The following is a 25,574-nucleotide window of genomic DNA, read 5'->3' as shown; positions in this document are numbered from 1 at the left end:
AGAGGCCATCGACCCCAGAAGAGAAGACACCGTCCTCACTGTCTTTGATGGAACGGACATGAGAGCCTGAGCCTTCAGAAGGATCGATAAGGGTCACTCCTCCGAAGGACACACGCTTGCTCTGAGAGTATTGATGGAGGCTCCCAAGTACTGCAGGCACTGAACAGGAGTCGGGACTGACTTGGACATGTTGATGTGCAAACCCAGCTGGTTCAACAGAACGGCCGTCCTGTTGAAGTGCAATTGCGCTTCTTGTAAGGTGGAGGCTTTGATCAACCAGTCGTCCAGATACGGATAGACAAACACCTTGTTCTTTCTCAGGTGCGCTGCCACCACTGCCATGCATTTTGAAAAAGTCCTGGGTGCAGAATTCAGTCCAAACGGTAGTACGGTGTATTGATAGTGATTGGTGCCGACCAGGAAGCGCAGGAACTTACGGTGTTTCCATGCAATGGGCCCATGGAAGTACGCATCCTGCAGGTCTATTGCGCAAAGCCAGTCTCCTCTTTGCAGCGGAGGATAAATCTGGTGCAAGGACAGCATGCTAAATTTCTCCCAGCGAATCCATTTGTTTGCTTGTCGCACATCCAGAATGGGCCTGAACTCATTTTTGTCCTTTTTGCGTACCAGAAAGAACGTTGAGTATAGACCCTTTCCCCTTTGAGACAGAGGGACGTCTTCTATCGCCCTTTTTCTTAACAGGGTATCGGCCTCTGCTTGAAGTTCGTGCAGCTGGAATTGCGAACTAACCGGTGGAATAGCTGGAGGAGGGCTGACAAACCGAAGACTGTATCCATTGCAAACAATATTCAGCACCCACTTGTCCTGAGTAATTTTTATACACTCTGCCAAGTAATTCTGTATGCATCTCCCCACCGGAGCGGGTTACAGACGAGGGGGAAGTAACTCCTCAGGGCTTAGACCCGGCCGGGCCCTTATTTGCCGAGGAGGCCTGCTGGCCGCCTCTGCCCCTCTGACGCTTCTGGAAGGGTTGTCGCTGGTATTGCTGTTGTGGCTGCTGTTGGCCAGCTTGGCGACCTTGCCCTCGCTGAAATCTCTGGGAAGAGTAACGCCTCTAGAATGGGCGGAAGGATTTCCGCTGTTCCTTAGGTTTCTCCAAACCTACCGCGTTCAGCCTTTCCACTTCCGCCTTCATGTGGGCCATATCCTCATCCGCATGAGTCCCGAAGAGGGTAGATTCCGAAAAGGACAAATTAGCAATCCGCGGTTGCGCCTCTGGCTTAAGAGAGGTAAGGCGCAACCAGGAGTGGCGTCTCAAGTTTATGCCATGGCAGTACCCATGAGCAGCCAGGAGAGAGGCGTCTGCCGCCGAACTGATGACCTGATTCGAGACCATCATGCCCTCATTCAAAATCTCCTGGAAGTCTTCTCTCCTGTCCCTCAGGAGGAGCTCAATGAATTGCTGCAGGGACTCCCACAAGGAGCGGTCATACCGACCCAAAAGCGCTGATGCACTTGCCGCTTTCATCGAGGTGGCAGCTGTACTGCAGACCTTCCTCCCTGCCAAATCCATTTGATGGCTCTCCTTGTCAGGAGGGACCGTAGATGAAGGGGCCGTAGAATGCTGCTTCTTGGCCGCTGTCACAACAACAGAATCCGGTACCGGGTCTGATCTTAAAAACGCCGGATCCGAGTCCGGGGACCTGTATTTCTTCTGAAGCCGTGATGGCGCCGACTTCCCCGTGGCCAGTGTCAGAAACAGCTCCATGGCCGGTTCCTCCAGTCCTGATACCAAAGGCAGCAAAGGGCGAGAGAGATGCCTGCGTTGCAATGTTTCAAAGATCACAGAGGTGGAAGGAGTGGGTACAGTCAGTGTGATCCCTAGCTTTGCTGCCCCCCTCAGCAGCACATCCTGGAAAGTCACAATTTCATCCACTGGCGACACTCTCGTAGGGGGAGAGTCCGATAAAGTGGGAGAGTATCTCCTGTCACTGGGCGAGTCCGTGTATCTGGACCATGACCTGTCCCTCCTTCGACGATGTCGAGACCTCGTTGAAGATCTACGCTCACTGCCGCCGCGACCAGGGACTCGCCGATGATGATGATACGCTCACCACAGAGGCACTAGACACTGTCCCGGGCCTTGACTTCCTCTTTGATGTCAACTTACCCTTCCTTGACGTCGATCTTTTTGACGTCGCTCTTCTCGACGTCGATCTTCTTGACGTCGACAAACTCCTCGACGTCGAACGTCCTCGCCGTGACGTCGATTTTTCTCTCCTCAACGTTTAACGTCTCGTCAACGTTGATGGCAAATGACAGTGTCGCCTCGAAGGCGAGTGCCTGCTTCTTCGGGTCTCATCACGACGTCGATGGTGTGTCGACGCCAGTAAAGTCCTTGACGTCGACCTCGTCCGAGGTCTCGACATCCTACCCCTTGACGTCGAATATCGACGGCGCTTCGACCTAGAGCCCTGGGTCGACGGGGAACAGATGGTAGTCATACCTCTCGACGCCGACGTCAAAGCCATCGACGTCGACCGGGACCAGTGCCGTTTCTGGGCCTTTTCTTGACTGGGGAGCCCCCCAGAGGCAGAAGCACGGGCAGAGGATGATGACAGAGTCCCTCCATGACCAGAAGTCCCACCTGGTTCTTGATGTCTCCACTGTTCCAGGTCTTGGAGACGAACCTTCTCCCTGTCACGCAGGGTCCTCCTGGAGAAAGAGTGACAGATATCACAGGAGTCAGGGACATGGGTGGAAGGGAGACAGAGTATGCATACTCTGTGGGGGTCAGATTTAGCCTTCTTCCTACCACACTCAGGGCACTTGTCGAATAAAGCTGGCATTTCGACAATATAGAGGTGGCAAAACTGGTAAAAATACACAGCAACTGAAAGAGGAAGACCCCAGACGTCGAGTGAAACACTCAAATTACTGGAAAAGCTCAAAAAATTGAAGATATAGAAAAAAGGTAGAGCTCAATGCTCCAGGGTCCTGCTAGCAGGAGCCGGAAAAAAGAACTGAAAGTAAAAGGCCTTGGGTTGTGCATCCTGGGATACCGAGGATCTCTGGAGAGTTCCTTAAAGGCAAGGTATCCCTTTTCCAGACACATAATGGCAGCCTATGGGGCTTGTCTGTCCAACCCTTCCTCTCTATCATTACAAAGGATTTTTGTGAAGGGGAGTTTCTCTGAGTGTGAAACTTAACAAAGTGTGTTAAATTTAATATTATTTGGCTATCCTTTTCACTTCAAGATGAAGTGCTGGCCAATGTAGCCTTGTAGTTTTAGGCTGCATTATTTGTCTTTGATTTTCTCTTAAGTGAATATGCAGGACTGCAGAAGAAGACAACTTAAGAGACTATTTCGATTGCTCCGGGGTCCACGCACATGGGCGGGACTGTTCACAAGATTATGACTATACACAGAGATCCCCTACTACTGAAGTTTGATTGCCTTTTGCTTGTCCTGCAGGCATCACTGGTTGGTGATCAGCCAATGGTCCAGATTTGGAAACACATGTGCCTCCCTCCTTCTGAGATGAGCTGCTACCACTGTAAGGCATTTTGTGAATACTCAATGCAGTAGTTACTTCAAATGGCAACACCTTGAACTGATAGTGCTGTAAATGTACTTGAAAACGGAGACAGCAGCAATGCGCTAGGTGTATTGGAATGTGGAAGTAGGCGTTGTTGAGGTCTATGGCTGTCATTAAATATCCTTGCTGTAGCAATGGTATCAATACCTGTAGTGTCACCAAATGAAAATGTTCTGACAGGGTGTATCTGATGAGTGGCCTGAAGTCTAGAATAGGCCTTAAAGTCCCATCTTTTTGGGGAAAGAGTAAGTATAGGAAGTATACTCTGTGTCCCTGGTGTTGTTTTGATTTGTGGTGGTATTGTGGGTGGGGTAGCGGTAAGTTCTAGGTAGTACCCATCCTTTATGATGGAAAGGATCCACTGATCTGTTGTAATTTGTGTCCAATGTTTGTGATATTGTTGCAGCCATCCCCCTACTGGTGTTAAATGCTGAGGGGGAGGAGCTTAGTGGCTCATTGTTTAGTGGGACTTTTAGAGCTGGATCCACGACCTCTGCCTCTATTATTTTTGAAAATGTGACCTATAGTACTCTGGTGTTATAGGACTTGGTTGGAACCTGGCTGCTTTTGACTGCAGAGCCAATCTCTGCAGATGTTTCAGGTCTTGATGCTCCTCTATACTGTCTTCTTCCCGAAAGGAGCCCATTTGTTGAAAAATCTGTAGTACATCCATGGATTTGATGGTGCCCATGTCTTTTTTGATCTGCCAGTGGTCCGAATAAATGTTCACCATCGAAAGGTATTTGAGTAAATGTTGGGCATCAGGCTTAAAGCCAAAGACTCTAAGCCATGCATGGCACCTAATAATTAGCCTTGTATTCACCTACCTTCAACTTGTATTGGCTGAATCTAGAGCACATTTTATGGTGGCATTTAAAATAATGTTACCTTTCTCCACTAGTTGAGCCCCTCCCTGCAAATATTGGTGTAGGAGATGCTGGAGTAGCTCTTGCATCTTGGCTCGATTGGGCTAAATTATAGCGGGATACTAAGCCTACATAATTTGCTATATGGAGGTTGGTTGCTTGTGCGGCAACACGTTTTCCTGCTGCATCATATTTTTTGCTCTATTTATCCATTGGAGGAACATCTCCAGTACCCTTAGAATTGGCCTTTTCTTTGCAGTATGACCCACCATAGAATTAGGGGGAACCTGCCCGTTGATGAAGTTAGGATCAGAGGAACATGACTTGCATTTTTGTTCACTCTTGGGGTTTTTGTTCTGGACTTGACTGGTTGCTTAAATATTTCCTGTGTGGACTTAAGCATCCTGTTTAGCATGGTCTAGAATTGTACTTTTCTATGAGATCTATTTATTGTTTCATCCTGTAACATGTGAATTTCCAGCTTATGATAACGAGCAGCCCTACTAAGGACCTCATGGTAGGTCGTATCATCTGGTCGCGAGGGCTTAGAGAGGTATAGGTCGGGATTGGTGTCATCCACAGGGTCTATGTCATACTGATCCCATGGGACATGGATAGTATCTGGGTCTCCACGTGGGTCAGGAAAGTAAGGAGTATCTTATGGTTAAATATCATCTTCTGTGTCAATATTACCCATTCATGACAGTGCCAGTGTTTTGCGCGGATGTTCTGAGGGATGTTGTTAATATGATTGCATATTAACTGCTGATATTGCAGATAGTGGCAATATAGGAAGGACAGAAGGAAGATGAAAAGATATAAGTATTGAAGCTGTGGAGTTGGAGGAAAAAGGCTAGGGCTGGTGCCCCTGCCTTAACGCTTTTTCCTTGGAGCCTAGGGTTGATCAGGTCCCAAGATCTCTTCCTCAAAAGTCTTCTTTCTTTTAGGAAGTGTGTTCATTGGTGAGATGTGTTTTTGCCACTAACCCACTGGTGTCTGGATTAATAAACAAAGTATTTTGTTTCTTATCAAGTCTGTCTTGGAGTTTCTCAAGAAACTGCTCCACAGACCGCTGTTTGGGCTCAGACAATGTTTTTGGCATTTGACAATGAGGGCATTTTCGGTGCGGACAGGATTTTCGATGCTGATGGTATTTTCTGTGGCTGATTGTGTTTCGGCACCGGGGGTGTCTTTGAATTCAAAGATGTATATTTTCAGTTCCGATGCCTTGTGGTGCCTTTCAGCATGGAAGCTGGCTTTTTCAAAACCAGCACAGAGGCAACTTGTGATGCAAGTTGCCTTTGGCTTTTCCACTCCTGGCAAAGGTTTTGCTGGCAGAGGAATGGGAGTCTACTCCTTTGCCTGCTTTCAGATACCACCAGGCCCCTGGGCAGTGGGGTTCTGTGATCCATCTTGGATGGTTTAGTAGAGGTCTGTACGAACCTCGATTGACTGCTCCCTGAAGATATGCGGCCCATTGCCAGCTTTGTGCGCCTGCATGGTGGAGTGGGCCCAACAATATTTACTCTATTGATGAAGCATCTTCGATCGAGAGGTCAGGCACGCCTCACACAACACCTTGCTGTGTTCTGGGATAGGCAGAGATAGCAGACTGAGTGCTGATACTGCCTGGAGTATTTGGCCTGCCACTTGGGCCAGGAACTGAAAGGCGTCTTTTCCATGCTTCTCAGTTGAGTGGAAGAAGGCGGTGGAAGAAATGGAAACTGAAGTCGAACCATGCAGGTAAATTGAAAAAGTTGAAAGAAACCAGTAGGTATTCGTAGGTGTTGAATCTTCGATCGAAGGGTGATGAACCGGGGCGCAGGTAAGGCCTCTTGGAAGGAATCGAAGCTTTGGTCACTAAGCTCCGAGGTCTTCATCTGAAGGCGGAAAAAACTATCTAACAAAGGAGTCGATGACCATACACAATACAGACTATAGGAGGAGTCACCATGCCTCATGACTCTAAAGGCTTCTTCGAAACATCCAAACCCAAAACTAGCATATGCATATATGGCCAACACATGCTACAAATATTATTTTGCCACAATTGGTACCAGTCCTTTTGAAAATGCATCAGCAGATAGCAAAGGAGCGACAATCATATTAAGTGCGGCAGAAGGGATTTTGTTTCTAAAGCCAGGTAGGGATGCAGCTATATATTCCTCCTATAGACCCATAGCACTGCTGGATATTGAACATAAGTTATAGATAACCTTCCTAGCTACAAGGCTAGCAACAGTCTTCCATATAATATATGAAGAACATTGCAGGTTTGATAATATACAACAGACATTTTATAGAAAAGTTGAACAAAAAAGGATCCAACTGGCTCTGATAGTGCTGGATGCTTAGAAGGCATTCAAGAGAGCCAGCTGAGTATTTCTAAAGACACTAATGTTAACGTTTGGGATGGGGAAGACGGGATCCACATGGTCATAGCACCCCACAGCCAAGACAGCATTTAATGGGATGATTCTTTAGGGTGAAGTAATTATTATAAGAGGCACCAAAGTTGTCCATGTCACCGTTCTTTGCAATGGCCATAGAACCACTGGTACAACTCATATGAGCACGCAAGGGGATGACCGGTATGAAATTTGCAGGAACAACTCAAATTTTGCTGTTTGCCTTTTACATCTTGTAGTGGATCATGGATTCAATAAGCTTAGTACCACATTTAGTGTCAGTTTTGAAAGAATACAGCAGAAGGTCAGGATACAAAATAAACTCTAGCACATCGGAATTACTGCTAGAGTAGATGAGCCAAGAGGTGGAACAACAATTGAGGCAGGCTGTACAGTTTAGGCTGAATTCCCATTCCATAATATACCTAGGCATTTACGTTACTAAACAATAGAGGCCCTGTACTATAAAAACAATCCACCCCAACCCAGATAGAAGGAATTACACTTGAATGGATGGACCTCCTGCTATATCTCATGGATAGGAAAGGTTAAAATCATGAAGACGTCAATAGTCTATACACTGCTGTATGTCTTCTAGGTGTTGCCCATTAAGGTCACCTCCGAGGCCCTAACAGATATACTGAAAACCTTTCTGTTCTTTGTGTGCCAAGTGAACCGGCGCCGATATCAACAAAAATCTTAATGCAGCCAACATTAGACATATATAACTACTGCAAAGCTTTACATCTCAGAGTCCTGGGGGAATGGTTCCAAAGTACTCCAGTAAACAACAGGTTCATGTGAATTTGACAGTAGTAGGCAGACCGTTAAGGAATTTATTGTGGCTTCTGGCCAATTCTAGTTCAAAGACTGTGTATGAAATACATATAAAGGGGGACTTTATTAAATATGTGAAACTCCCTAGCCACATGACATTATTTGACAATATTCCAGTCACCGTACACACGATACATAATATTACAGAGTATACATGTGTTCAACAATTATTTTTGGCTTAGAAAGGAGATTGCAGAGCATTGGCTAATTTTTACGAAAACGGAGGGATCAGATTATCTGAAAGTAGTAACAGCATAAAAGCTAGTCAAATTCAAACGATTCAGGTATTAACAATGGAGGCACCATGCAAACCACACCGCAATACGCTGCGGCAGTAAGAGAGGGGAAAGAATTCCAAAAATGTATAAGAACACTAGAGAGCTTAGAAGGCGCAGTCTCTGAACTATATAAAAGCCTGTATAAAAGAAATTGAAATACATGGAAAAAAGGGGATAATATTTGCAGGTCAACACATATGTAAGCAAAATACATGATGTAATCTCGGATGTAGCGACCCCCTGGAGTTCCGTCACATCCAATACCTGTCATGTCGGGCAGTCAACACCTCTTATGCACACCTATCTTTTTCTGCCCCCAATTGATCAAAGCAGTGGCCTTTACACCATGGAGTCAATTCTACCTCACTAAACGTATCCTATTTAAAGACCTCTGTATACTTCCCCTTACTCAAAGAAACTGAAGATATCTCCTGCCATCACATTGTTTCCATAATTTCCTTTGTCTGAAAGACTCATGCACACCTTATCTATGACAGGTTGTCTCTTTGTTTTACCTCCAAGTGCTTAATTAGGCCCTTCCACGCAAAGTTCATTCAGTGCACACGATCTGCTAAGACAACTCTGAATCAAAGAACAGTCTGCTATGTGAACTACAAATCTATGAGTCTTGGCCCACAATATCGTGGATAAGTCAAATTGCTCTACACTGATCCCAGCGCAAGAGTGCACATGGGTCGAAGCTGCTCGGAGGCTTGGACGTTAAAATGGGGAACACGGCAGGACTGCTCCATTGCCTCTCCTGTTGGAATTCGCAATAGAACCCCTGGCGATCTGAGCGCGTCACGTATTGTGGGACTGTGGCATACATCTGGGGGATGCTTGCTACATCATATCGCTCCATGCGGAAGATGCACTTCTCTACATTGCCACCCCACGCGTAGTGCTACTAATACTGTTGCAACTCTAAGATGAGTTGTCCGGTCTCCGCCTCAAACATAATTAGTCCTTGCTCTATCCCTTGGCAGCACTGGTTTCTACGCCATTAGATCGCCTTCCGAGACTGGGTCTGCATTGGAAACTGGCACACTTTCGATATCTGGGGATGCAGGTGGCCCACACTGAGACACAGCAGTTATGCCTAAATATGGACAACGTTGTTGACGCCCTATAGAACTTAGTGGCATTCTGAAACACATTGCTGCTATCACTGATGGGCAGACTGGTTGGCAAAAATAGTAGTTGCGGCGATGCCTGTATACATTGCAGAACCAGCTCTGCCCCACATCCAAGAAGGTCTTTAAACAGCTGAATTCTGTACTTATATCATTATTGTGGGCAGGCTGTCGCAGTAGAGTAGCCCTAACCACGTTGACCAGATGGTACGAGGAAGTGGGCTTGGAGGTGCCAAGACTCGAAAGGCACTATGACGCAACACATTTACAACATGTGGACCGATGCCTGGATGAGGGGACAATTGCAAGAAGCGTCTACTGGCAGGATAGGTGACGCAGACCGCCTTCCCGTGGTACTAATGGAGGGGGCCAGAGTTGCTAGGGACCTCCCCGATGTTGTTCACCAGACGGCGCAAAAAGGCAACTCTATGTAGAAATGGTTCTGAGGCATGTCCCCTTTCATCAAGAACTCCCTCACTGGTGCCAGTTTAGCATATGATGGACAATATATCCTTTCAGGCCTGGAGTAACGCTAGGTGTGCACTGTTGCACTGTTGGGGGACCTGTATCCTGGTGAGGTTTTTCATCTCATTTGAGCAAGCCTGTGAAGACTTCATGCTAGCACCGGGACATTACCTCCATCATGCTGGGCTGACTGAGGTGGCCAAACTGGCCTGGCCCTCATTCCGCGCTGCAACCCAGTCCACACATGCGCTGGTATCTTATTGTCCTGCAGCATGGGTAGACATCTGATCACACATCTATATAGGGAGAGGAGACAGAACGTGGCTGGTCCACCACCCAGGGCGCGTGCTTTGTCGGATTCAGATTGGACTTGGATCCGTTGGATGACAGTGCATGGATGGGTATTTGTGAAGTCAGACATACATGGACGGACGGAGTCTTTAACATCCGCTTTAAGCTGGAGCACTGTAATTTCCTCCATAGAACTTATCGGACTCCTAAGAGTCTCCACCGCATATCCCCCACAAGGCTGAACACTTGCCCAGGCTCCAATGCTGGCAGGGCGGACTTCATGCACCTTGCATTGAGATGCCGATGGTGCAGGACTTCTGGACACTAGTAGTGACAGACCTGCAGCGGGCTACGCATGAATTGACCATATACCATTACACTGTTTGCTGGACTATGTTAAGAGACCGAAGGGTCGTTCAGTTGACCTACAGATTCATGCAACTGGCACTAGTCCTGGCCAGGCACAGAGAAGCCATCACTTGGATGGGTCAGCATGACCCGCAGTCAAAGGAAGTACACCAATGGGCACTGGCCGAGGAGGTGCACATGAAGCTGTTGGTGTGATAATCTGGAGGATGACCTCCTGGTATGAAGGGATGTGTGTGACACCTTTTTAGCAAAGCGCGAAGACTAAGAGTCCTCTGGCAGCGATGGCACGGGTATGAGTGTTGATGATCCAGATGGGGGAGATTTACCCGCAGCAATGTTAGAGTAAAAATGTAAATGTAAATTGATACTTGTATAGCGCACTACTCACCCGCAAGGGTCTCAAGGCGCTTGCACGAATACCGCTGTGGAACCCATCCTGGCTTTCCCTGTGAGGCGTCCACTCCTGGGCACCCCCAAGGTGGAAGCCAGGCATCCTTAGCGTTGTGGGGGCCGTTGGGGAGATTAAGCAAGCTATTGCCCAGAGTTGCAGAGTGGGACTCCATGATTGGAATAGGCACTGAGGCGAGAATTATCAGGTCCGTGGAATTTTGAGCCCAAGACCCGCCGAGGCAGGGAATTGAACCCTGGTCCCGGGCTAGACCTCTACATCAGGGTCTGCCGCTCTAACCATTGAGCCACGTGTTAACGCTGCCGGTTTGGTGTGTAGCTAGGCAACATGGAGAGATGGAGAAAAGCCTCCCCAACGTTTGTTATTTGAATAATGGTGCTTTCCAACATAATCTGCCATGTATTGTGCATAATGTTGCCCGTACTGCTGTCTGTCGTTCTTTAAATCTAAAAAAGAAAGTTTTTTGGGGTTTTTTTTAAACGTAAACTATGTTAACTAAAATCAACTTTCTTTCATCTTCATTTGCAGTGTTTGGCACTGTGGAAACCTCCACCATGTGCGATATTGTCGGTAATAAACTGGACAAGTGCAGTTGCTACCCAGCTGACTTCTTATCTGTGTCACTTTGTGCATTTTACTCCCCACTTGTACACTACACTGACTTGAATGTGTCCTTCAAAAAGGTTTCCTGGGTTCTACATTCCACATCTTGTTGGTTTGTTTGTACTATCACCTCTGTGCCAACAACACCTATATTATCATCTTAGTCAAAGGTTTCTCCCCCGATCTCCATTCTCCAGTTTCAGACTGCCCAAGGACATTTGGGGATCTTAGAGTGCCAGGGTGTGTGCACAACCTGACATTAAAACAAAGTGCCCCAGGGTTGAAAATACTTGTGAAGCAGGTCAGAGGAGTTCACTGCATCCTTTCCTAAGACCATATGTACAGTTTAGAGCACTTTTGAGACATTAAGAACAAATAAATCTATGCATCCATAGGGCCCTATAAGTTTAACTCCTATAAAACCAAGCCCTGATTTCCCACCCTGCTCTGTCTCTTTCCACCTCCACAGGTGGTAGAGATTTGGTATTTTTGACAAGATGCCTCAGCATCTTTTGTCTCTTCCACCAAAGAACAACTTACTTACCTATGATAACATCTTATCTATTAGAGACTCTCTAAAGCCACAGATTTTTACCTTAGAATATTCCCCAGGTATCAAACCAGATCCGACAAATCTTGAGCAGTGCCCCTGTGCGCCAGTAGGTGGCGCCGAACGGCTCTGCGCTAGTGTCATAGGTTTTGGCTGTGCCAGATGTGATGCGTGTGGTGCCTATATAGGCACGGCTCCAGTGTCCTGACATCAGTTTCTATTAGTGACTATGTATGCCACTGAAGTACAGAGCCACTTCAGAAGGCTGATCGACCAGTGTTCAGATTCTAAGGGCCTACAAGCACCTTTTTAGGCAGAACAATCCAGTTTGCAGAACGGGGAGGATTGGGGGTGGTGAGGGTGGAGGAGCGGGGAGAGAGGCAGTCAGGTGGATCGGTAAGGAATCTGCGGGTAGATAGAGTCTCTACCAGATAAGGCATTACCGAAGGAAAGTAACATGCTCATCTGATAGAGACTTCTAGCTGCAGATTGCCTACTTTGGAATAGATACCAAAGGAATACCTCCCAGGAAGTGGGACTGTGAACTGGCTTAGACCAAAACGTCCTGGAGGACCAAATAGAACAGGACCGACAGTCTGAACTGTAAAAGCAGTAGTGCTTGGTAAGGATGCCACAAAGCAGCTTGACAGATGCCCAGGACAGGAACGCCACATGCTAACGCACTAGTGGATCTGATGGAATGAGCCTGCATACCCTATGTGGGTTGTTTTTTGGCTAAGGCATAGCAGATCTGTACACAGAGTCCAATCCACCTGAAGATGATCCATTTCTGTACTGCTTTCCCCTTCTTTCTTCCAGTGAACCCTACAAAGAGCTGATCCTCCACCCGGTGTTCTTTGGCGCAATCGATATAAAAGGACAGTGCCCTCTTAGGGTCAAGATGGTGGAGTCTTTTTTCATCCTTGGAGGACTGAGGCAGAGCAAAGAAAGTCAGCAGTGTGATGCTTTGGCCAACGTGGAATGGTGTCAGCACTTTCAGCAGAACCAGTTTGCCTGGGAAGAATCTGGTTATGAAGGGTGAACAGAAAGAGCATGTATCTTGTTGACCTTCCTGGCCAATGTGATGGTCACCAAGAAGACTGTCTTGATAGTCAGAAGTCTGGGAGGCCAGCTATGCATTGGTTCAAAAGGTGAACACATCAAAAAGGTTAAAACCAAATTAAGATCCCATTGGGGCATAAAGAAAGGTTTGGGAGGAAACTTGTGTTGAAGACCTTTAAGAAAACGTGTCACAATGGGTGACTTAACAGGGCGGGTTCGTCCAGAAACTGCAAAAAAAAGCCATGATAGACGTAAGATACTCCTTAACTGTGCCCAGAGCCAGGCCTTGCTGGAATAAGGATGAACAAACATCAGCACTTCAGACAAGGGTGCAGAAAATCTATCAATGTGTTTCTCAGAGCATCAAGCAAACATCTTTGCCAAATGGTATGTGTATACAGTTTCTGTGGGATGCCTGGCTGCCAAGATGACCTCACTGACTTTAGGAGGGAGATCGAAGACCCTCAACTGTTGTCCCTCTATCTTCAAGCATGAAGGTGGAGAATGCGCAGGTTTGGGTGCAGAAACCTCCCCTTTTGTTGCAACATGAGAGCCTTCAGGAGGGGTGTCCCGATAGTGGAGGACAGATGCACATGCTCAGGAGTTCTGGATATCATAATATCCTCAACCAATCTAGAGCTACCAGGATGACTTGTGCCCGGTCGGTTCTTATCTTTTTCAGATCTCAGGGTAAGAGAGGTACAACGGAAAGGAGTAGAGGAGTTCCATATTCCAGTCTAGTCAGAATGCAGTCATCGAGGTAGAGAAAGACTGGAAATCCCAACCTCCGCAGAGTTGCAGCAACCACTGTCATCACCTTCGTGTACACCCGAAGGACAATGGTGAAACCAAAAGGGAGCACACCAAACTGAAAAATGCTCATTTCACACCGTGAACCGCAGGTAATACCGCTGGGCCTGCAGGACGGGGATATGAAAATATGTGTCCTGCAGGTCCAACGCTGCCATCCAGTTTCCTGGGTCTAATTGAAACCGCACAAAAGCAAACTTTACCATTTTTTAATTCTTCTTCTTCAGAAAGGAATTGAGAGGGCGCAGATCTAAGATAGGACAGATGCCTGGTTTCTTCTAGTGTAAATCACCATGGGGTGACCCAGTATTCCTCAGAACCTGGGCAATACAATTAAATACAAACAATGGTTCTGTCGGGTATGCGACCTGATTACTTCAATGTATGCATTATTTAATTTCAATTCACAGTGGTCCTCTAGTTACTTAAGACTGTGCTCCAAGCAAGGAGCTTGCTCACAACGCAAATCCAAAACCACACGAGTTCAGGGTAACCAACTATTTTTAATCTATGAATTAATTTTTCATTCATAAATAACCCTGTTTACACATGATTTATTTACAATTTTACAAAAACGGCGCAGAATAAAATTAAGTGAATATAACGTGACATCAAGTGAAAATGGTGACATTCAAACGTGCTTATCTACAAGTGAGTGAAAGGGAAGGGATTATTTGGTCAGTTTACAGTTGGTGATTGTAATTATCCCAGTAATCCACTCAATTGGGTTATCATAAGAACTGGGTATTCTCTACTGATCCAATATTTTCAGTATAGTCGACGTTTCGACCCTGTAGGACGCCTTAGTTGAGGGTCTAGCGCGGGTCTTCTTCAGGACAAGGGGCAGTGGTATAGCGCCAACGGGTCTCCGTAAGATAGACCCCAAGTTGTTGCAGAAATTATTTCTGGTGTAGGTAAATTGTAGATCTACTAGCTAAAAAAAGTAGTGGTTCCCACCATAATCAATAATTGGGGTCCTCTTTGGGCTTGAAATGGTTTATCATACTCCTTATAGCCAAGGTCGCCTTGTAAATCGGACGATCTATTTAGAATGATTCAGAATTCATCACGGAGCGAGATCGGTTTAATCCGCTCGCTCCTGCAGTATTCAATCGATGTGTCATTAAACTAGGAGCCGGCGGATACCGGTTACCTAGTCTCGAGGACGTCGGTGCACGCCCGCTACGAAGCGGGCGTGGTCCTGAACACACACCTCAATGCTGACTGGACTATGTGACGTGGGCTGTACGCGGTGCCTGGTGCCCTGGTGACACGGAGCAGGCAGTCCCACACCACGAGTACAGTGCTTCCGGACACCGGCGGCTGTATTGGGGCAGAGGCACGGACCAGGCCTGCTGCACTGTTATAGACGAACGTGCCCTGAAACTCAGTGCAAGAGTAGACTCGCACAGCGTTTCCCTTGCGGGATGGAGCAGGGGTGCCGTCTGTTTTGCGATAATTGCATACAGATGGCGTTGCTACTTCCTCCCGCAAGAGAAACGCCAAACGTGCACGAGTGCCCTTAGAGAGCAGTGAAAAACATGCACGAGTTTTAACAAAAGAGCTGAGCGATGCCAAGAGGTCTCTCTAAGCAGCGCTTGATCTCTGCATAGGTGAAACCTAAAAAGTAGCGCATTATACATATACATATGATCCAAAATTGATGGGCATTATATTCATTGTGAAAAAATACATGTGCCTAATATTAAAAACCATGTCTAAAAATTCAAATAAGCCTTCGCACATTTATTAAAGTTTTTAAACATGGTGTGCATTCTACCACTTTTGTTGAATGAAGATATTCCTTTTGCCACAGTCTCTGTGGGTTCCCCACCGGCAGAACATGGGGGTTCGATAAATCCTTGGAGTGTTGCTGGCCAGGTCATGGATCATTTCAACGTATGCTCCCCTTCCTGTTATTGTAGACATTGAACCCACCTTTACCTGTTCCCTTGGGTAGCTTCTGTTGCATTTAATTTTACCAGGTCTGGCAGTTCCCCTTCACCAACTGAGACGACGGTCGTCACTCTCAAAAAGTCAGGGTACACTTTCCATGTTCTATTGTCTCAATCTCTGTCACCTGCAGCACCCAGTGAACCCTTGAGATAGGTACGGTAAGATAAAACCTAAAAACCTGCAAAGACATACCAGTATTTTACTAGCAGCCTAACATGGGACAGGGGCACAGACATGCAGGGAAGATTTTCTTCCTAGCTCCCAAAAAACCTGTCACCATGTGGCACGGTACTCCTGAAGCATTTGTCATTATTTTTTTTCTACTCCAATCTGTGTAAAGATTTCAAATAACGATAAAAATGCTCTTCCATTATCTCCATGGAATTGGTGAATCACCCTTGCAGAGTAAATGCAGGACTGTTCCAGAAGACCTCTACAAATGTAAGGATGCACATTACTAAAAAAAACTATAATTCCTTTACATGTATCCGCTTTATCTGAATCCACTCCACGCATATTATAACATTTCTATGTTTTCCATGTTTCATCGTCACAGTGTATATTTGCTAGTATGGTAAAATACAAAAGTATGTGTCACCCTGGAAAATTAGAGGAGGGCCCACTGACATTTCACTTTGGTGTTACCTCACACATTTAAAACAGCCTTAATCAAAGTTACTACGGGCTTCTGGTGACTGAGAAATCACGTGCCAACCCTAGCCTCTCCCTCTTCTTACTTTATGTCCACGGGTCATATGTCTATCATGTGTTGCTCTCTGTGTCTCTCTTCCTCTTTCTGTACCTATCCTCGATTGCATCTTTGCCTTTCTTTCAGTTCCTGTAGCTTTCCATTCATATCTCGATTTTTTTTTAAGTCTGGAGTTAGCCAAGATATTTTGTTTTTAGTAAAATTATGCATATACTATACTTATAGGGATTTGCAGCAAACCCGCTTCATCCATTGTTCTGTTGTGTCATTCAAATGTTTCTCCCATCCTCTACAGATTGCAGCATGGTGGGTCAGCTTACTTCAGTCATTGGCAAACTTTGCTGTGAAGGCATTCTGCTCTTTCAAAAGAAGCACATGCGCATGTAAAGTAGTTTCCTTTCGTGCCAAAGACTACTGCGGTATAGTGTGCTTCTTGAGACCCCAAAAAGTTTTGTTGCTTTTTGTAATTATTTTAAATTCAATATTGGCAAGGGCCAATCAGCTACACAACAATAATGTTTCATAAAAACCGGGCAAAATAAGCACTGACAACAATACCAAAAGGCTGGCATGCAATTCCAGAATGACTGTCTCTCGTCTTTCTGTTTGTGTCTATTTTTTTCTCTTTATCACTTTTCCTGTCTTTGGATCTTTCCCTGTCTCTTGCTCTAATTTTTTACTCTGACTCGCTCTGTTGCTTTCTCTATCTCTGCCGGACTCCCACGCGCTCCTTTTCTTTCAAGTTCTCTCCGTCATACCCCTCTCCTGGTCTCCCTTAGTCTTCCCTCTCTCTCTTCGCCCCCCCCCCCACCCCTCATGCCTAGAATCACGATTCAAGGCAACCAAACCTGACCCACGAGCTTGCCATTATTTCCGGCTACTTAATTTTGTTGGCTTATGAGTGCTGCCCCTTATGAATACTAGCTTGCCCTGACGAAGTTCCTAAAGGCAAAAAATGGGAACGAAACGCGTTGGCTGTGCCTTTGCTTCATGAACACTGTTTGAATAAAGAAGAAGATATTTAAAAATTACTTTCTCTATTGACTTCATTTGAGTGCACCTTCCATTTTGTTTCTTTGCATAGTGACTTTTTATTTAACATTAAACATTAAGATGCATTTTCGATGGGAAATGGCTTTGTAAATATACCTTGGGTGCCTTTTGATAACTCTACGTGGAATTCTGCTTTTGTTTGACATGTCCAGTTTGGTTTCTTCATTTCAAATTTCATATAGATCGATCAAAGGAGAACACTAGTAGTAAATACTCAATACAATGTCCGCTTGTGTATTCTTTGCTTGATAATGAGGGTTTGTGCGACATTGTCTGCGAATGGTGAATCTTGAAAAACGGATCTGTATTGGCTATGAGCTCTGGCGTATAACGTGTCTGATTAAGAGGGATGGAGTTTGTGCGCGCGCGCGCCCAAGTGAAAATGGCAGTCACTGTATGTATGTATATATACTGAAGTGCACATGGGACTTGTGCATATACATAGACTGCATCTCAAAGCTATCAGTGCCGGTGTCTGTTCTCCAGTGACAGTAGAAATCATTGACAAATTAGTATACGGATGTCGGTCGCAATGTAAACGATCCCAGGATGTTTGTCCCCTCCCTCAGCCAAAACACACACACCACACACACACGGCTAACAGCCCCTCACCCCAAACACACACAAGCGATAACTTTACATAATGAGAAGCTACTGAGGGTGGAGACTAGATTTTCTAAGGACTGATCAGGGAAAGAGGAACGACCTGTTGTAGGCTTGACAGCAGCACTACATCGGCGTAGTTTGAATGTGTATCTAGTCAACGCCAACAAAACAATTGTGTGATGTACCGAACAGGAATAAATAGCCGCTTGATCGTATTAGCATGCGCTGCAGACATAATGCAGTGACATCTACGCACCGGCAAACAAGTGCCAAGTGCTCCAAACGAACACAGCAGACCTTAAAATATGCATGACCTATTGCATTTACACCCACACACAGCCACACACACACACACATACAGAGCCACCCACACATAGTCATTCACCTAACTACCGCGGAAAGCCTCATTGAGGGAAACGGTGTGCGTGAGAGACGGCGGGAGCATTGTGTTATTGGGCAAATTACGTACAAAAGTAGTGGTTGTTGTTGGGGGAGGTGCCAAAATAAGCAGAGCATGCTGTTCCCTCATAAAGTGTTTGGATTCTGCATTTCAACATACACAGTTCTTGCATATAGCACTTGATTTCTGTGACCTTATGTTTTCTCTCTGGGTCTTTAAATCCAGAAACACCCAAGAAAAATCTAGACAGGGAAAGTCAGCGTGGCTCTTCTACTATGGATGTGGGTTTTCGTGTACTTTTTGCATTTCAAATGCAAGACGTGCTTTTCAGACAAACCAGTATGTTGTGACAACCCCTATATTTCCGGGCACCTGTAGGTATGCAGTAATTCAGAGAATGTTGCTTTTAATGTGCTGCTAGCTTGCATGCAGTGGTAAAGCGCATACATGTGAACATTTAGGAGCGATGCAACAAGGGGGGGTAGCTGAACTGTTCCTATAGAGAGAGAAAAATAGGTTGGCTGGCGCGACCGAAGGTGTGTATGTGACACCTTGGGGCATCCATTTTGTTGGATGTAGTTGCCTCACACACCCAGAAGGGTGTCATGCTTCATCATAGGCGTTGCTCCTCGTCAGGGAGGCGGTGCAATCCCCGACGGGCTCACCTCAAAGAGGGGCTCTTTGGCGGACATCTTTTGTATCCAACTGCCTTATGGTGAAGTGGGGGTGTGTGGGCAGGGTAGCAAGTTTGCCTGGTGAGGTGATTAAAATGTAGCAGGGGGTGCCGGAAACCACTTTATTCTGGGGGTCCCCCTACTACAATTAAAAACGTGAAGCTAGCTCGCTAGGTATCAACAGGTTAGGTCGGATGACCCTAGAGGAGGCTAGAACAGAAATTGGTCAACATGTTTCTCGCGCTGGGGCAAATCACCCGCGATTCATCAGGACCTTGAAAAAGTGAAAATAAATAACATGAAATCAACTACATGCTAGTGTCATGTGTGTGGTGTTGCTATAATTTACCTCTGTGGATAATCCTATGCCTAATGGTCAGGGACTACTTGCCACATGAGGGGTCGGCGGGTCAGTACAACGGGGTTGAACCTATTAGGTGTAGCTCAATCTGCCCGTGTCCGCGTGGGAGCACCTACCCATCTCCGCCGAGCTCGGATAGATACCTAGCGAGCTAGCTTCACGTTTTTAATTGTAGTAGGGGGACCCCCAGAATAAAGTGGTTTCCGGCACCCCCTGCTACATTTTAATCACCTCACCAGGCAAACTTGCTACCCTGCCCACACACCCCCACTTCACCATAAGGCAGTTGGATACAAAAGATCTCCGCCAAAGAGCCCCTTTTTGAGGTGAGCCCGTCGGGGATTGCACCGCCTCCCCGACGAGGAGCAACGCCTATGATGAAGCATGACACCCTTCTGGGTGTGTGAGGCAACTACATCCAACAAAATGGATGCCCCAAGGTGTCACATACACACCTTCGGTCACGCCAGCCAACCTATTTTTCTCTCTCTATAGGAACAGTTCAGCTACCCCCCCTTGTTGCATTACTTGTACCTTACACGGGCACATGCTGATACTGGACCTTCCACTTTCTTGAGTGGTAATTGGTGTCCGTTGATCGAAAGATCACTCTCCCCTCTCTTTGATAATAACATTTAGGAGCGCCCAGGAGAGATGATGTGCACTTCTCTGGGGGACAGAAATTAAGAAATGCCTGTCCTCTCAAGCATATGGCAGTCCCCTGCACGCATGCCTATACGCCGCAGAGCACACCCCGCGTCAGGGGCGCTTACCTTCCCGGGTGGGCGGCAGGCCAGGTCGGTGGCAGCCGGCGGGATGCAGAGGTCGTTGTCCTCGGGAAAGCGGCCGCACTCCAGCATCTCGGGCCAGGGGAAGCCGAAGGCGGACATGACAGGCGCGCAGCTGTCCTTCACCTGCTCGCAGAGCGAGCGGCACGGCTGGATGGTCTCGTCGATGCAGACGGGCGCGAAGAGCGAGCACAGGAACTTCTTGGTGTCCGGGTGGCACTGCTTCTGCACCAGCGGGATCCAGGAGGAGGCCTGCTGCAGCACCTCCTTCAGCGTCTCGTGCCCCAGCAGGTTGGGCAGGCGCATGTTGGGGTACTCTATGTTGTGGCACAGCAGCAGGCTGGCCGGGATGGGCTTGCAGTTGCTCCTCTTGTACGAGAACTCGGGCTGTCCGAAGGGGAAGAGCCCGGTGACCGTGTCCATGCAATGCGCTGCAGTGAAGAGCAGGCAGAGGGCGAGGTAACCCCAGGTCATGTTTCAGCAGTGGGACCGCAGGCTGCGGGGAGAAAGGCTGCTGGGAGTGCCTTGGGCTCGCCTGCGCGAGTGAGGTGCTGGACGAGTTCTTATGATGAGGGTGGGAGAGCTCCCCCTACCTCTGCCTTGCCTAGCTCAATTCGCCTGGCTTTCCGCTCCCTCTGCTAGCCTCCCTCGGCTCCTCTAACTAGTGCTCTTTAATCTTTGTCTTAACTTCTCTGGCTCTTAACCCACCTCTCGGGTTGTCCTAGCCTATCCCTGCCTCTCCAAGGAGTTTCTCCTTGCCTACCCCAGTCCTTTGCTCATAAATCTTAGCTTTTTTTAGCTACCCTGACCTCTGCCTTCCGTAGCCCTTCTCAGAGCCACTGTGTCTCCCCTAGCACCGTATACCTCTGCAAGCCTCCACAATCTCTTTGTACCCACTGCCGGTACTAGCTAAGTCGAATTTCTGGCAGCTTTCTCTGCGTCTCAGCAGTCACCGCGGGTGCAACCTCCGAGCGCCCAGCAAGAGGGACCGATCTGAGCATGGTCTGGGCAAACAAGAGTTTTGTCCTGATTTTTTATGGAAATAGGGGCGTGTGGGAGGGGCCTCCAGACAATAACCTGAGATGGATTGGCCGATGCTTTTTTGGCCAGGCTTCCCTCTGGGAATTCACTTTTTTGGCAGGAAAGCCACGAAAGAGATGTTACTGTGCATGTTGAAAAAGCCCTCTCTGAACAAAGAGCTGCCTGGCTCTCAGTCGCATTGTTGCCGGGCAAAGAAGGACTACATACAGACACCGTTTAATTTACATAATTTGTTTTTAAAGTTATATGCTTTTTTATTTTCAAGAATGACTTTTATTCTTAAAAAAACCTCTGCAATTTACTAGCTCAAATAAAACTCGTGGACACACGCATACCAACGCTCCCTGTTTAGGAGAGAAAGTCCTATTTTAGTCAGTTTGATTGATAGCTCTCTTACCTTGGTGTTTTGTACTGTTTCACGTATAGGTCTTCCTGTAACGCCAGTCAACGGGAATGTATTATCTTGGGTAGGTCACAAATATTGGCTAGATTTTAACTCGTTACGCTATTCCCACATTGGAAACGCCGTCCAGTGAAGTCTGACGTGTTTCAAGAAGTGACTGGCTGCAGTCCCACCCCTCACCCCAGCAGCTTGGCGCGCGATGGGGTCTGCGTGCCGTGGTGCCTGCGCCGCTTGTTGCAGCCTGTTCATCTCCCAGCTGTCCCCACATCATCTTTCCATGATGGGAAGTCTTAACTGCGATATCAGTCCAACCCAAAGCTGGCTCGAGAAGAACACGTCATTTGTTTCCAGCCATGCACGTGTTGTTGTTCAGTCGTCTTTACCGCCCAGGCAGGGAGTGCCTGCCTGGCTGATCCCCGTGACTCGCAGCTGCCTCCCCAGACGCTGTGCCGTGCGGGCCTCGGAGCTCGCGTAGCTTCGCATTGCGCTGATCAGAGCCCAGCCAGAGGATAAGGAGGGAGGAAAGCAGCGCGAGGCGGCTGGAGTGCGGCGCCGACAATGGGGGGGGGGGGGGGGTAGCAGGAGGAGCGCTCTGCGCGTCGCGGACTCAAGCGCTGTTTGCAACGGCCGGGGTAGGCAGGAAAACGGCTCACCTTCACTACGGTGCTGCCTTCAGGCTCGCGGGCGACTCGAGGAGGAGGCTCTCTTCACTTGAAGACTCGGCGGTGGACAGGCAACAATGGCGGCCAAAAGCTTCTGAAATTTTTCAGATTTGTGGGCGTGTTTTGCTGTCCTGAGTGACGGGCGACGTCACTGTCTAAAGAACAGCAAAACTTACGCCCCCAAATCCGAAAAAGACGGAGCCTATTCGGAGGGACGGCTCTCTCCTCCAATGGCTGGCCTCCGTTTAGGAAGCCAGCCAATGGGAGAGAGGGAAAAACTGAGGCGGGACTAATAGTCCCACTAAGAAACATTAATACCTCGACCTAACAAACACGCTCCCCTGTTCTCTTCCGCATATGACAACATTTGCATCAGTTTCACGGAGTCTACAAATCCCTTCATAGTCATTGATGGACAGCTGGCTGGCCCAGTGTTATCTTAAGTTGCAGTTGACGAAGGATAACAAAATGAGGCTTGTTCGGGAGCACCTGGTGTAGGTTTGTGCTTTCACACCCTTGCTCCTATTTAATATACCCTGTCTGGAGACCCCAGGGGCTTATTTGAGGACTAATCCAATAAATACGCACTTGTCACAATTCCCCCCAGTAGAAGTGCAACTTTCATTGTATTAAAAACAAACTATTATAATGGCTTGTTGTCCAGTTTACATTCCAAATACATTGTTCATGCTTAGATCTAAAAACAAAATCAGAACCTTTCTCTGGGTTCACTTTCCCTTAGACCTGGTTCAGCTAGAAAAGTGAGCTGAAGAGACCGACCGTAGGGACATGCTCACGGCTGGAGATTCAGCTGAACTCGTAGGCCCTGCTCTGAGCACGGATAGCTCACCTCCTCCATGGGGCTTCCCTGACCTGCCTCACTGTGAACTGGCTGCGTAGTAGCAATGGGGCCGTGGCCAAGATCTCCTGATTCCTATATGTGAACTAACCGTGCAGACACTCTACGTGTAATCTTCGCCTTCCCTGCACGCACTACCCGTAAAAGCACTCTCCAGGTACTCCTCGCTCCATGTAAAGCACTATTTTCCCGTACAGGCACCCTCCAAGCAATCGTAACTCCCTGTACAGACAACACTTATCTACCGGTACAGACACTCTCTGTGAACTGCACAGTACGGTACGGTTATCTACCTTTACAGGCACACTCCAAGCAATAATACATCCCTGTACTATAATGTGATCTACCAGTACAGACACTCTACAGGCAGTCTTAGCGGACTGCACAGTACGGCTATCTACCTGTAGATGCACTGTCCAAGCAACCTTATCTCCAAGGACAGTACTGTTATCTGCTCGTGCAGGAACTCTACAGACAGTCTAAGCTTCCCCCTGCATGCACTGGTATATACACGATCTGCATGCTCTTAGCTCCATATGCAGTGTTGCTACCTACCCGTACAGACACTCCATGTACTCAGCTCCATGTACAGTACTGTAATCCACCCGTACAGGCACTCTCCGTGTACTCAGCTCCATGTACAGTACTGTAATCCACCCGTAAAGGCACTCTCCATGTACTCCGGACACATATACAGTGCTACAATCTACCCGTACAGACACTCCATGTACAATCACTCTCCAGACAATCTTCGGTACAGTACTGGTATCTATGCGTACAGGCACTCGTTGGGCTCTGTATATCATCATTATCTACCCTTACTGGCACTTTCCAGAAAGTCTTAGCTGCCTATACAGCACTGCTCGCTACTTGTGACCCACTCCCGCCCCTTTACCCCTTTCAGTCTGAGCTTAAAATTCAAACAGCACTCGGTGGCTCTCAGTGCTTCACGAGGTACAGCCCCTCTCTCAAGAATGATGCTAAGGAAAACGCTCTAATGTGAGAGCAGGGAAGACAGGCCAGATGATGATAACAAGCGCTCGCCATGAGCAAACCATAAAAGCAGGATCCGTCATGATTATTAAGGCCAAGCAACTGGAGTGAAACATGTAGGTTTAACCTTTAACATCTACTTACTGATCCCGGAGTGACGCCAGTCAGACAGCGCGGAGTGGGTGCAGCTACAGTGGCCTGATGGGAGCTGGAAGGGGTGAGCGAAGCCAGGACCTTTAGGGAGTGGAGTTCTGGACTTTTTGGTTCCGTCCAGAGGTGTCAGGGAACAACACCCAAAGACCCCGGAGTTCCACCTGCCTTGGTGCGCAAATGAACAGAAACACGGGCTTCTCGATGGTGGCGTCAAAGACCAAAGGTTTATTACTGCAGGGACACAGAAGTCATAGATACTACACACGGTCAGTACCCAGGAGCCTGTTCGATTTGTACATTGAGGGTTGCTCCTTATATACCAAAATTTATGCTCTAGGCAAATATTTCACATGTCGGTACACTCCCAAACCTTTGTGTCTCTAAACAATAAATATTTGGCGTTACACAGGAACTGTCGATAATATCTGATACCAAACATCACGAAGAGGGGTTCCCACTAGTCCATCACAATCCCTTGTCAATATTGCATTCAAGAGCCGGACCGCCTCATCGTAAAGTTCGTTACCTCCCCCTAATAAAGGCCCAGAAGGAAAGGAGCAGAGCCAGGTGCAAAAGATAGAAAAGCGGGATAAGAGATGTTTGTGGGTTGTAAATGGGCAAGGCTACCGGCTTCGGCCGCCTAATCATGATCGGGACAATGGACACGAGAACCAGTTCAGGTGGGCTGGCCTCGGGCAGAGGAGGCAGCCTTTGTCGAGTCATGCAGCTTCAGTGTGATCTGGTTTAAGGTGTACGTGTCATGTAAGAGGTGAATCTCCGGTTAGGACTACGTGTCCTTAATCAAAGTGGAGTGAATGAAGTGATCAGAGGCTATTGCATATGTGAGGGCAGAAACACAAAATGGCGGCCATGATCTAAGATGTATGCCATGGGTAGATCAGAAATGTGTTCATAACAGGAGTGCTCTTGCTCGTAACGTAGCGAAAACACCAGGATATGCTAAATGGATCATTTGCGGTTCGCTGATACTAATGTTATGTATTTCCGACAAACTTGAAAACACGGGTTCAAGTCGTCACGGAACCGTCACGGAACCTCAGACCCTCCTTTTGCCCTTACATAGGCAATTACTCAATCTATGTCTGAATCTAGTTCTATGCTCATCAGGTCAGTGACATGCTGTTGTATCATCATCCTTTCTCGTGCCTTTTCTCCAAATGCAGGTGGTTTCCTAAAACAGGTTGCAGCACAAAGATTACACAGAGCAGGACCACACTGGATAATCAGACAACATGAGAATAGGAATACTAAGAT

The 25,574-nt window shown here is 47.3% G+C and overlaps 1 pseudogene across 1 annotated transcript; it reads right to left on the bottom strand.

Moving 5' to 3' along the window:
• Positions 1-4,062: 4,062 nt before the first annotated feature.
• On the bottom strand, positions 4,063-21,180 carry LOC147685198 (secreted frizzled-related protein 2 pseudogene; annotated as a pseudogene). The gene is made up of 2 exons (XR_015300473.1): positions 20,174-21,180; positions 4,063-4,263 (listed from the first exon to the last, which is right to left on the bottom strand). The product of XR_015300473.1 is annotated as a secreted frizzled-related protein 2 pseudogene (transcript).
• Between the last annotated feature and the right edge of the window lie 4,394 nt (positions 21,181-25,574).

The sequence above is a fragment of the Lissotriton vulgaris genome, chromosome 10 (genome assembly GCF_964263255.1).
Source record: "Lissotriton vulgaris chromosome 10, aLisVul1.2, whole genome shotgun sequence".
Classification (NCBI taxonomy): Eukaryota; Metazoa; Chordata; class Amphibia; order Caudata; family Salamandridae; genus Lissotriton; species Lissotriton vulgaris.
This window is presented reverse-complemented; position numbering and strand designations above follow the sequence as displayed.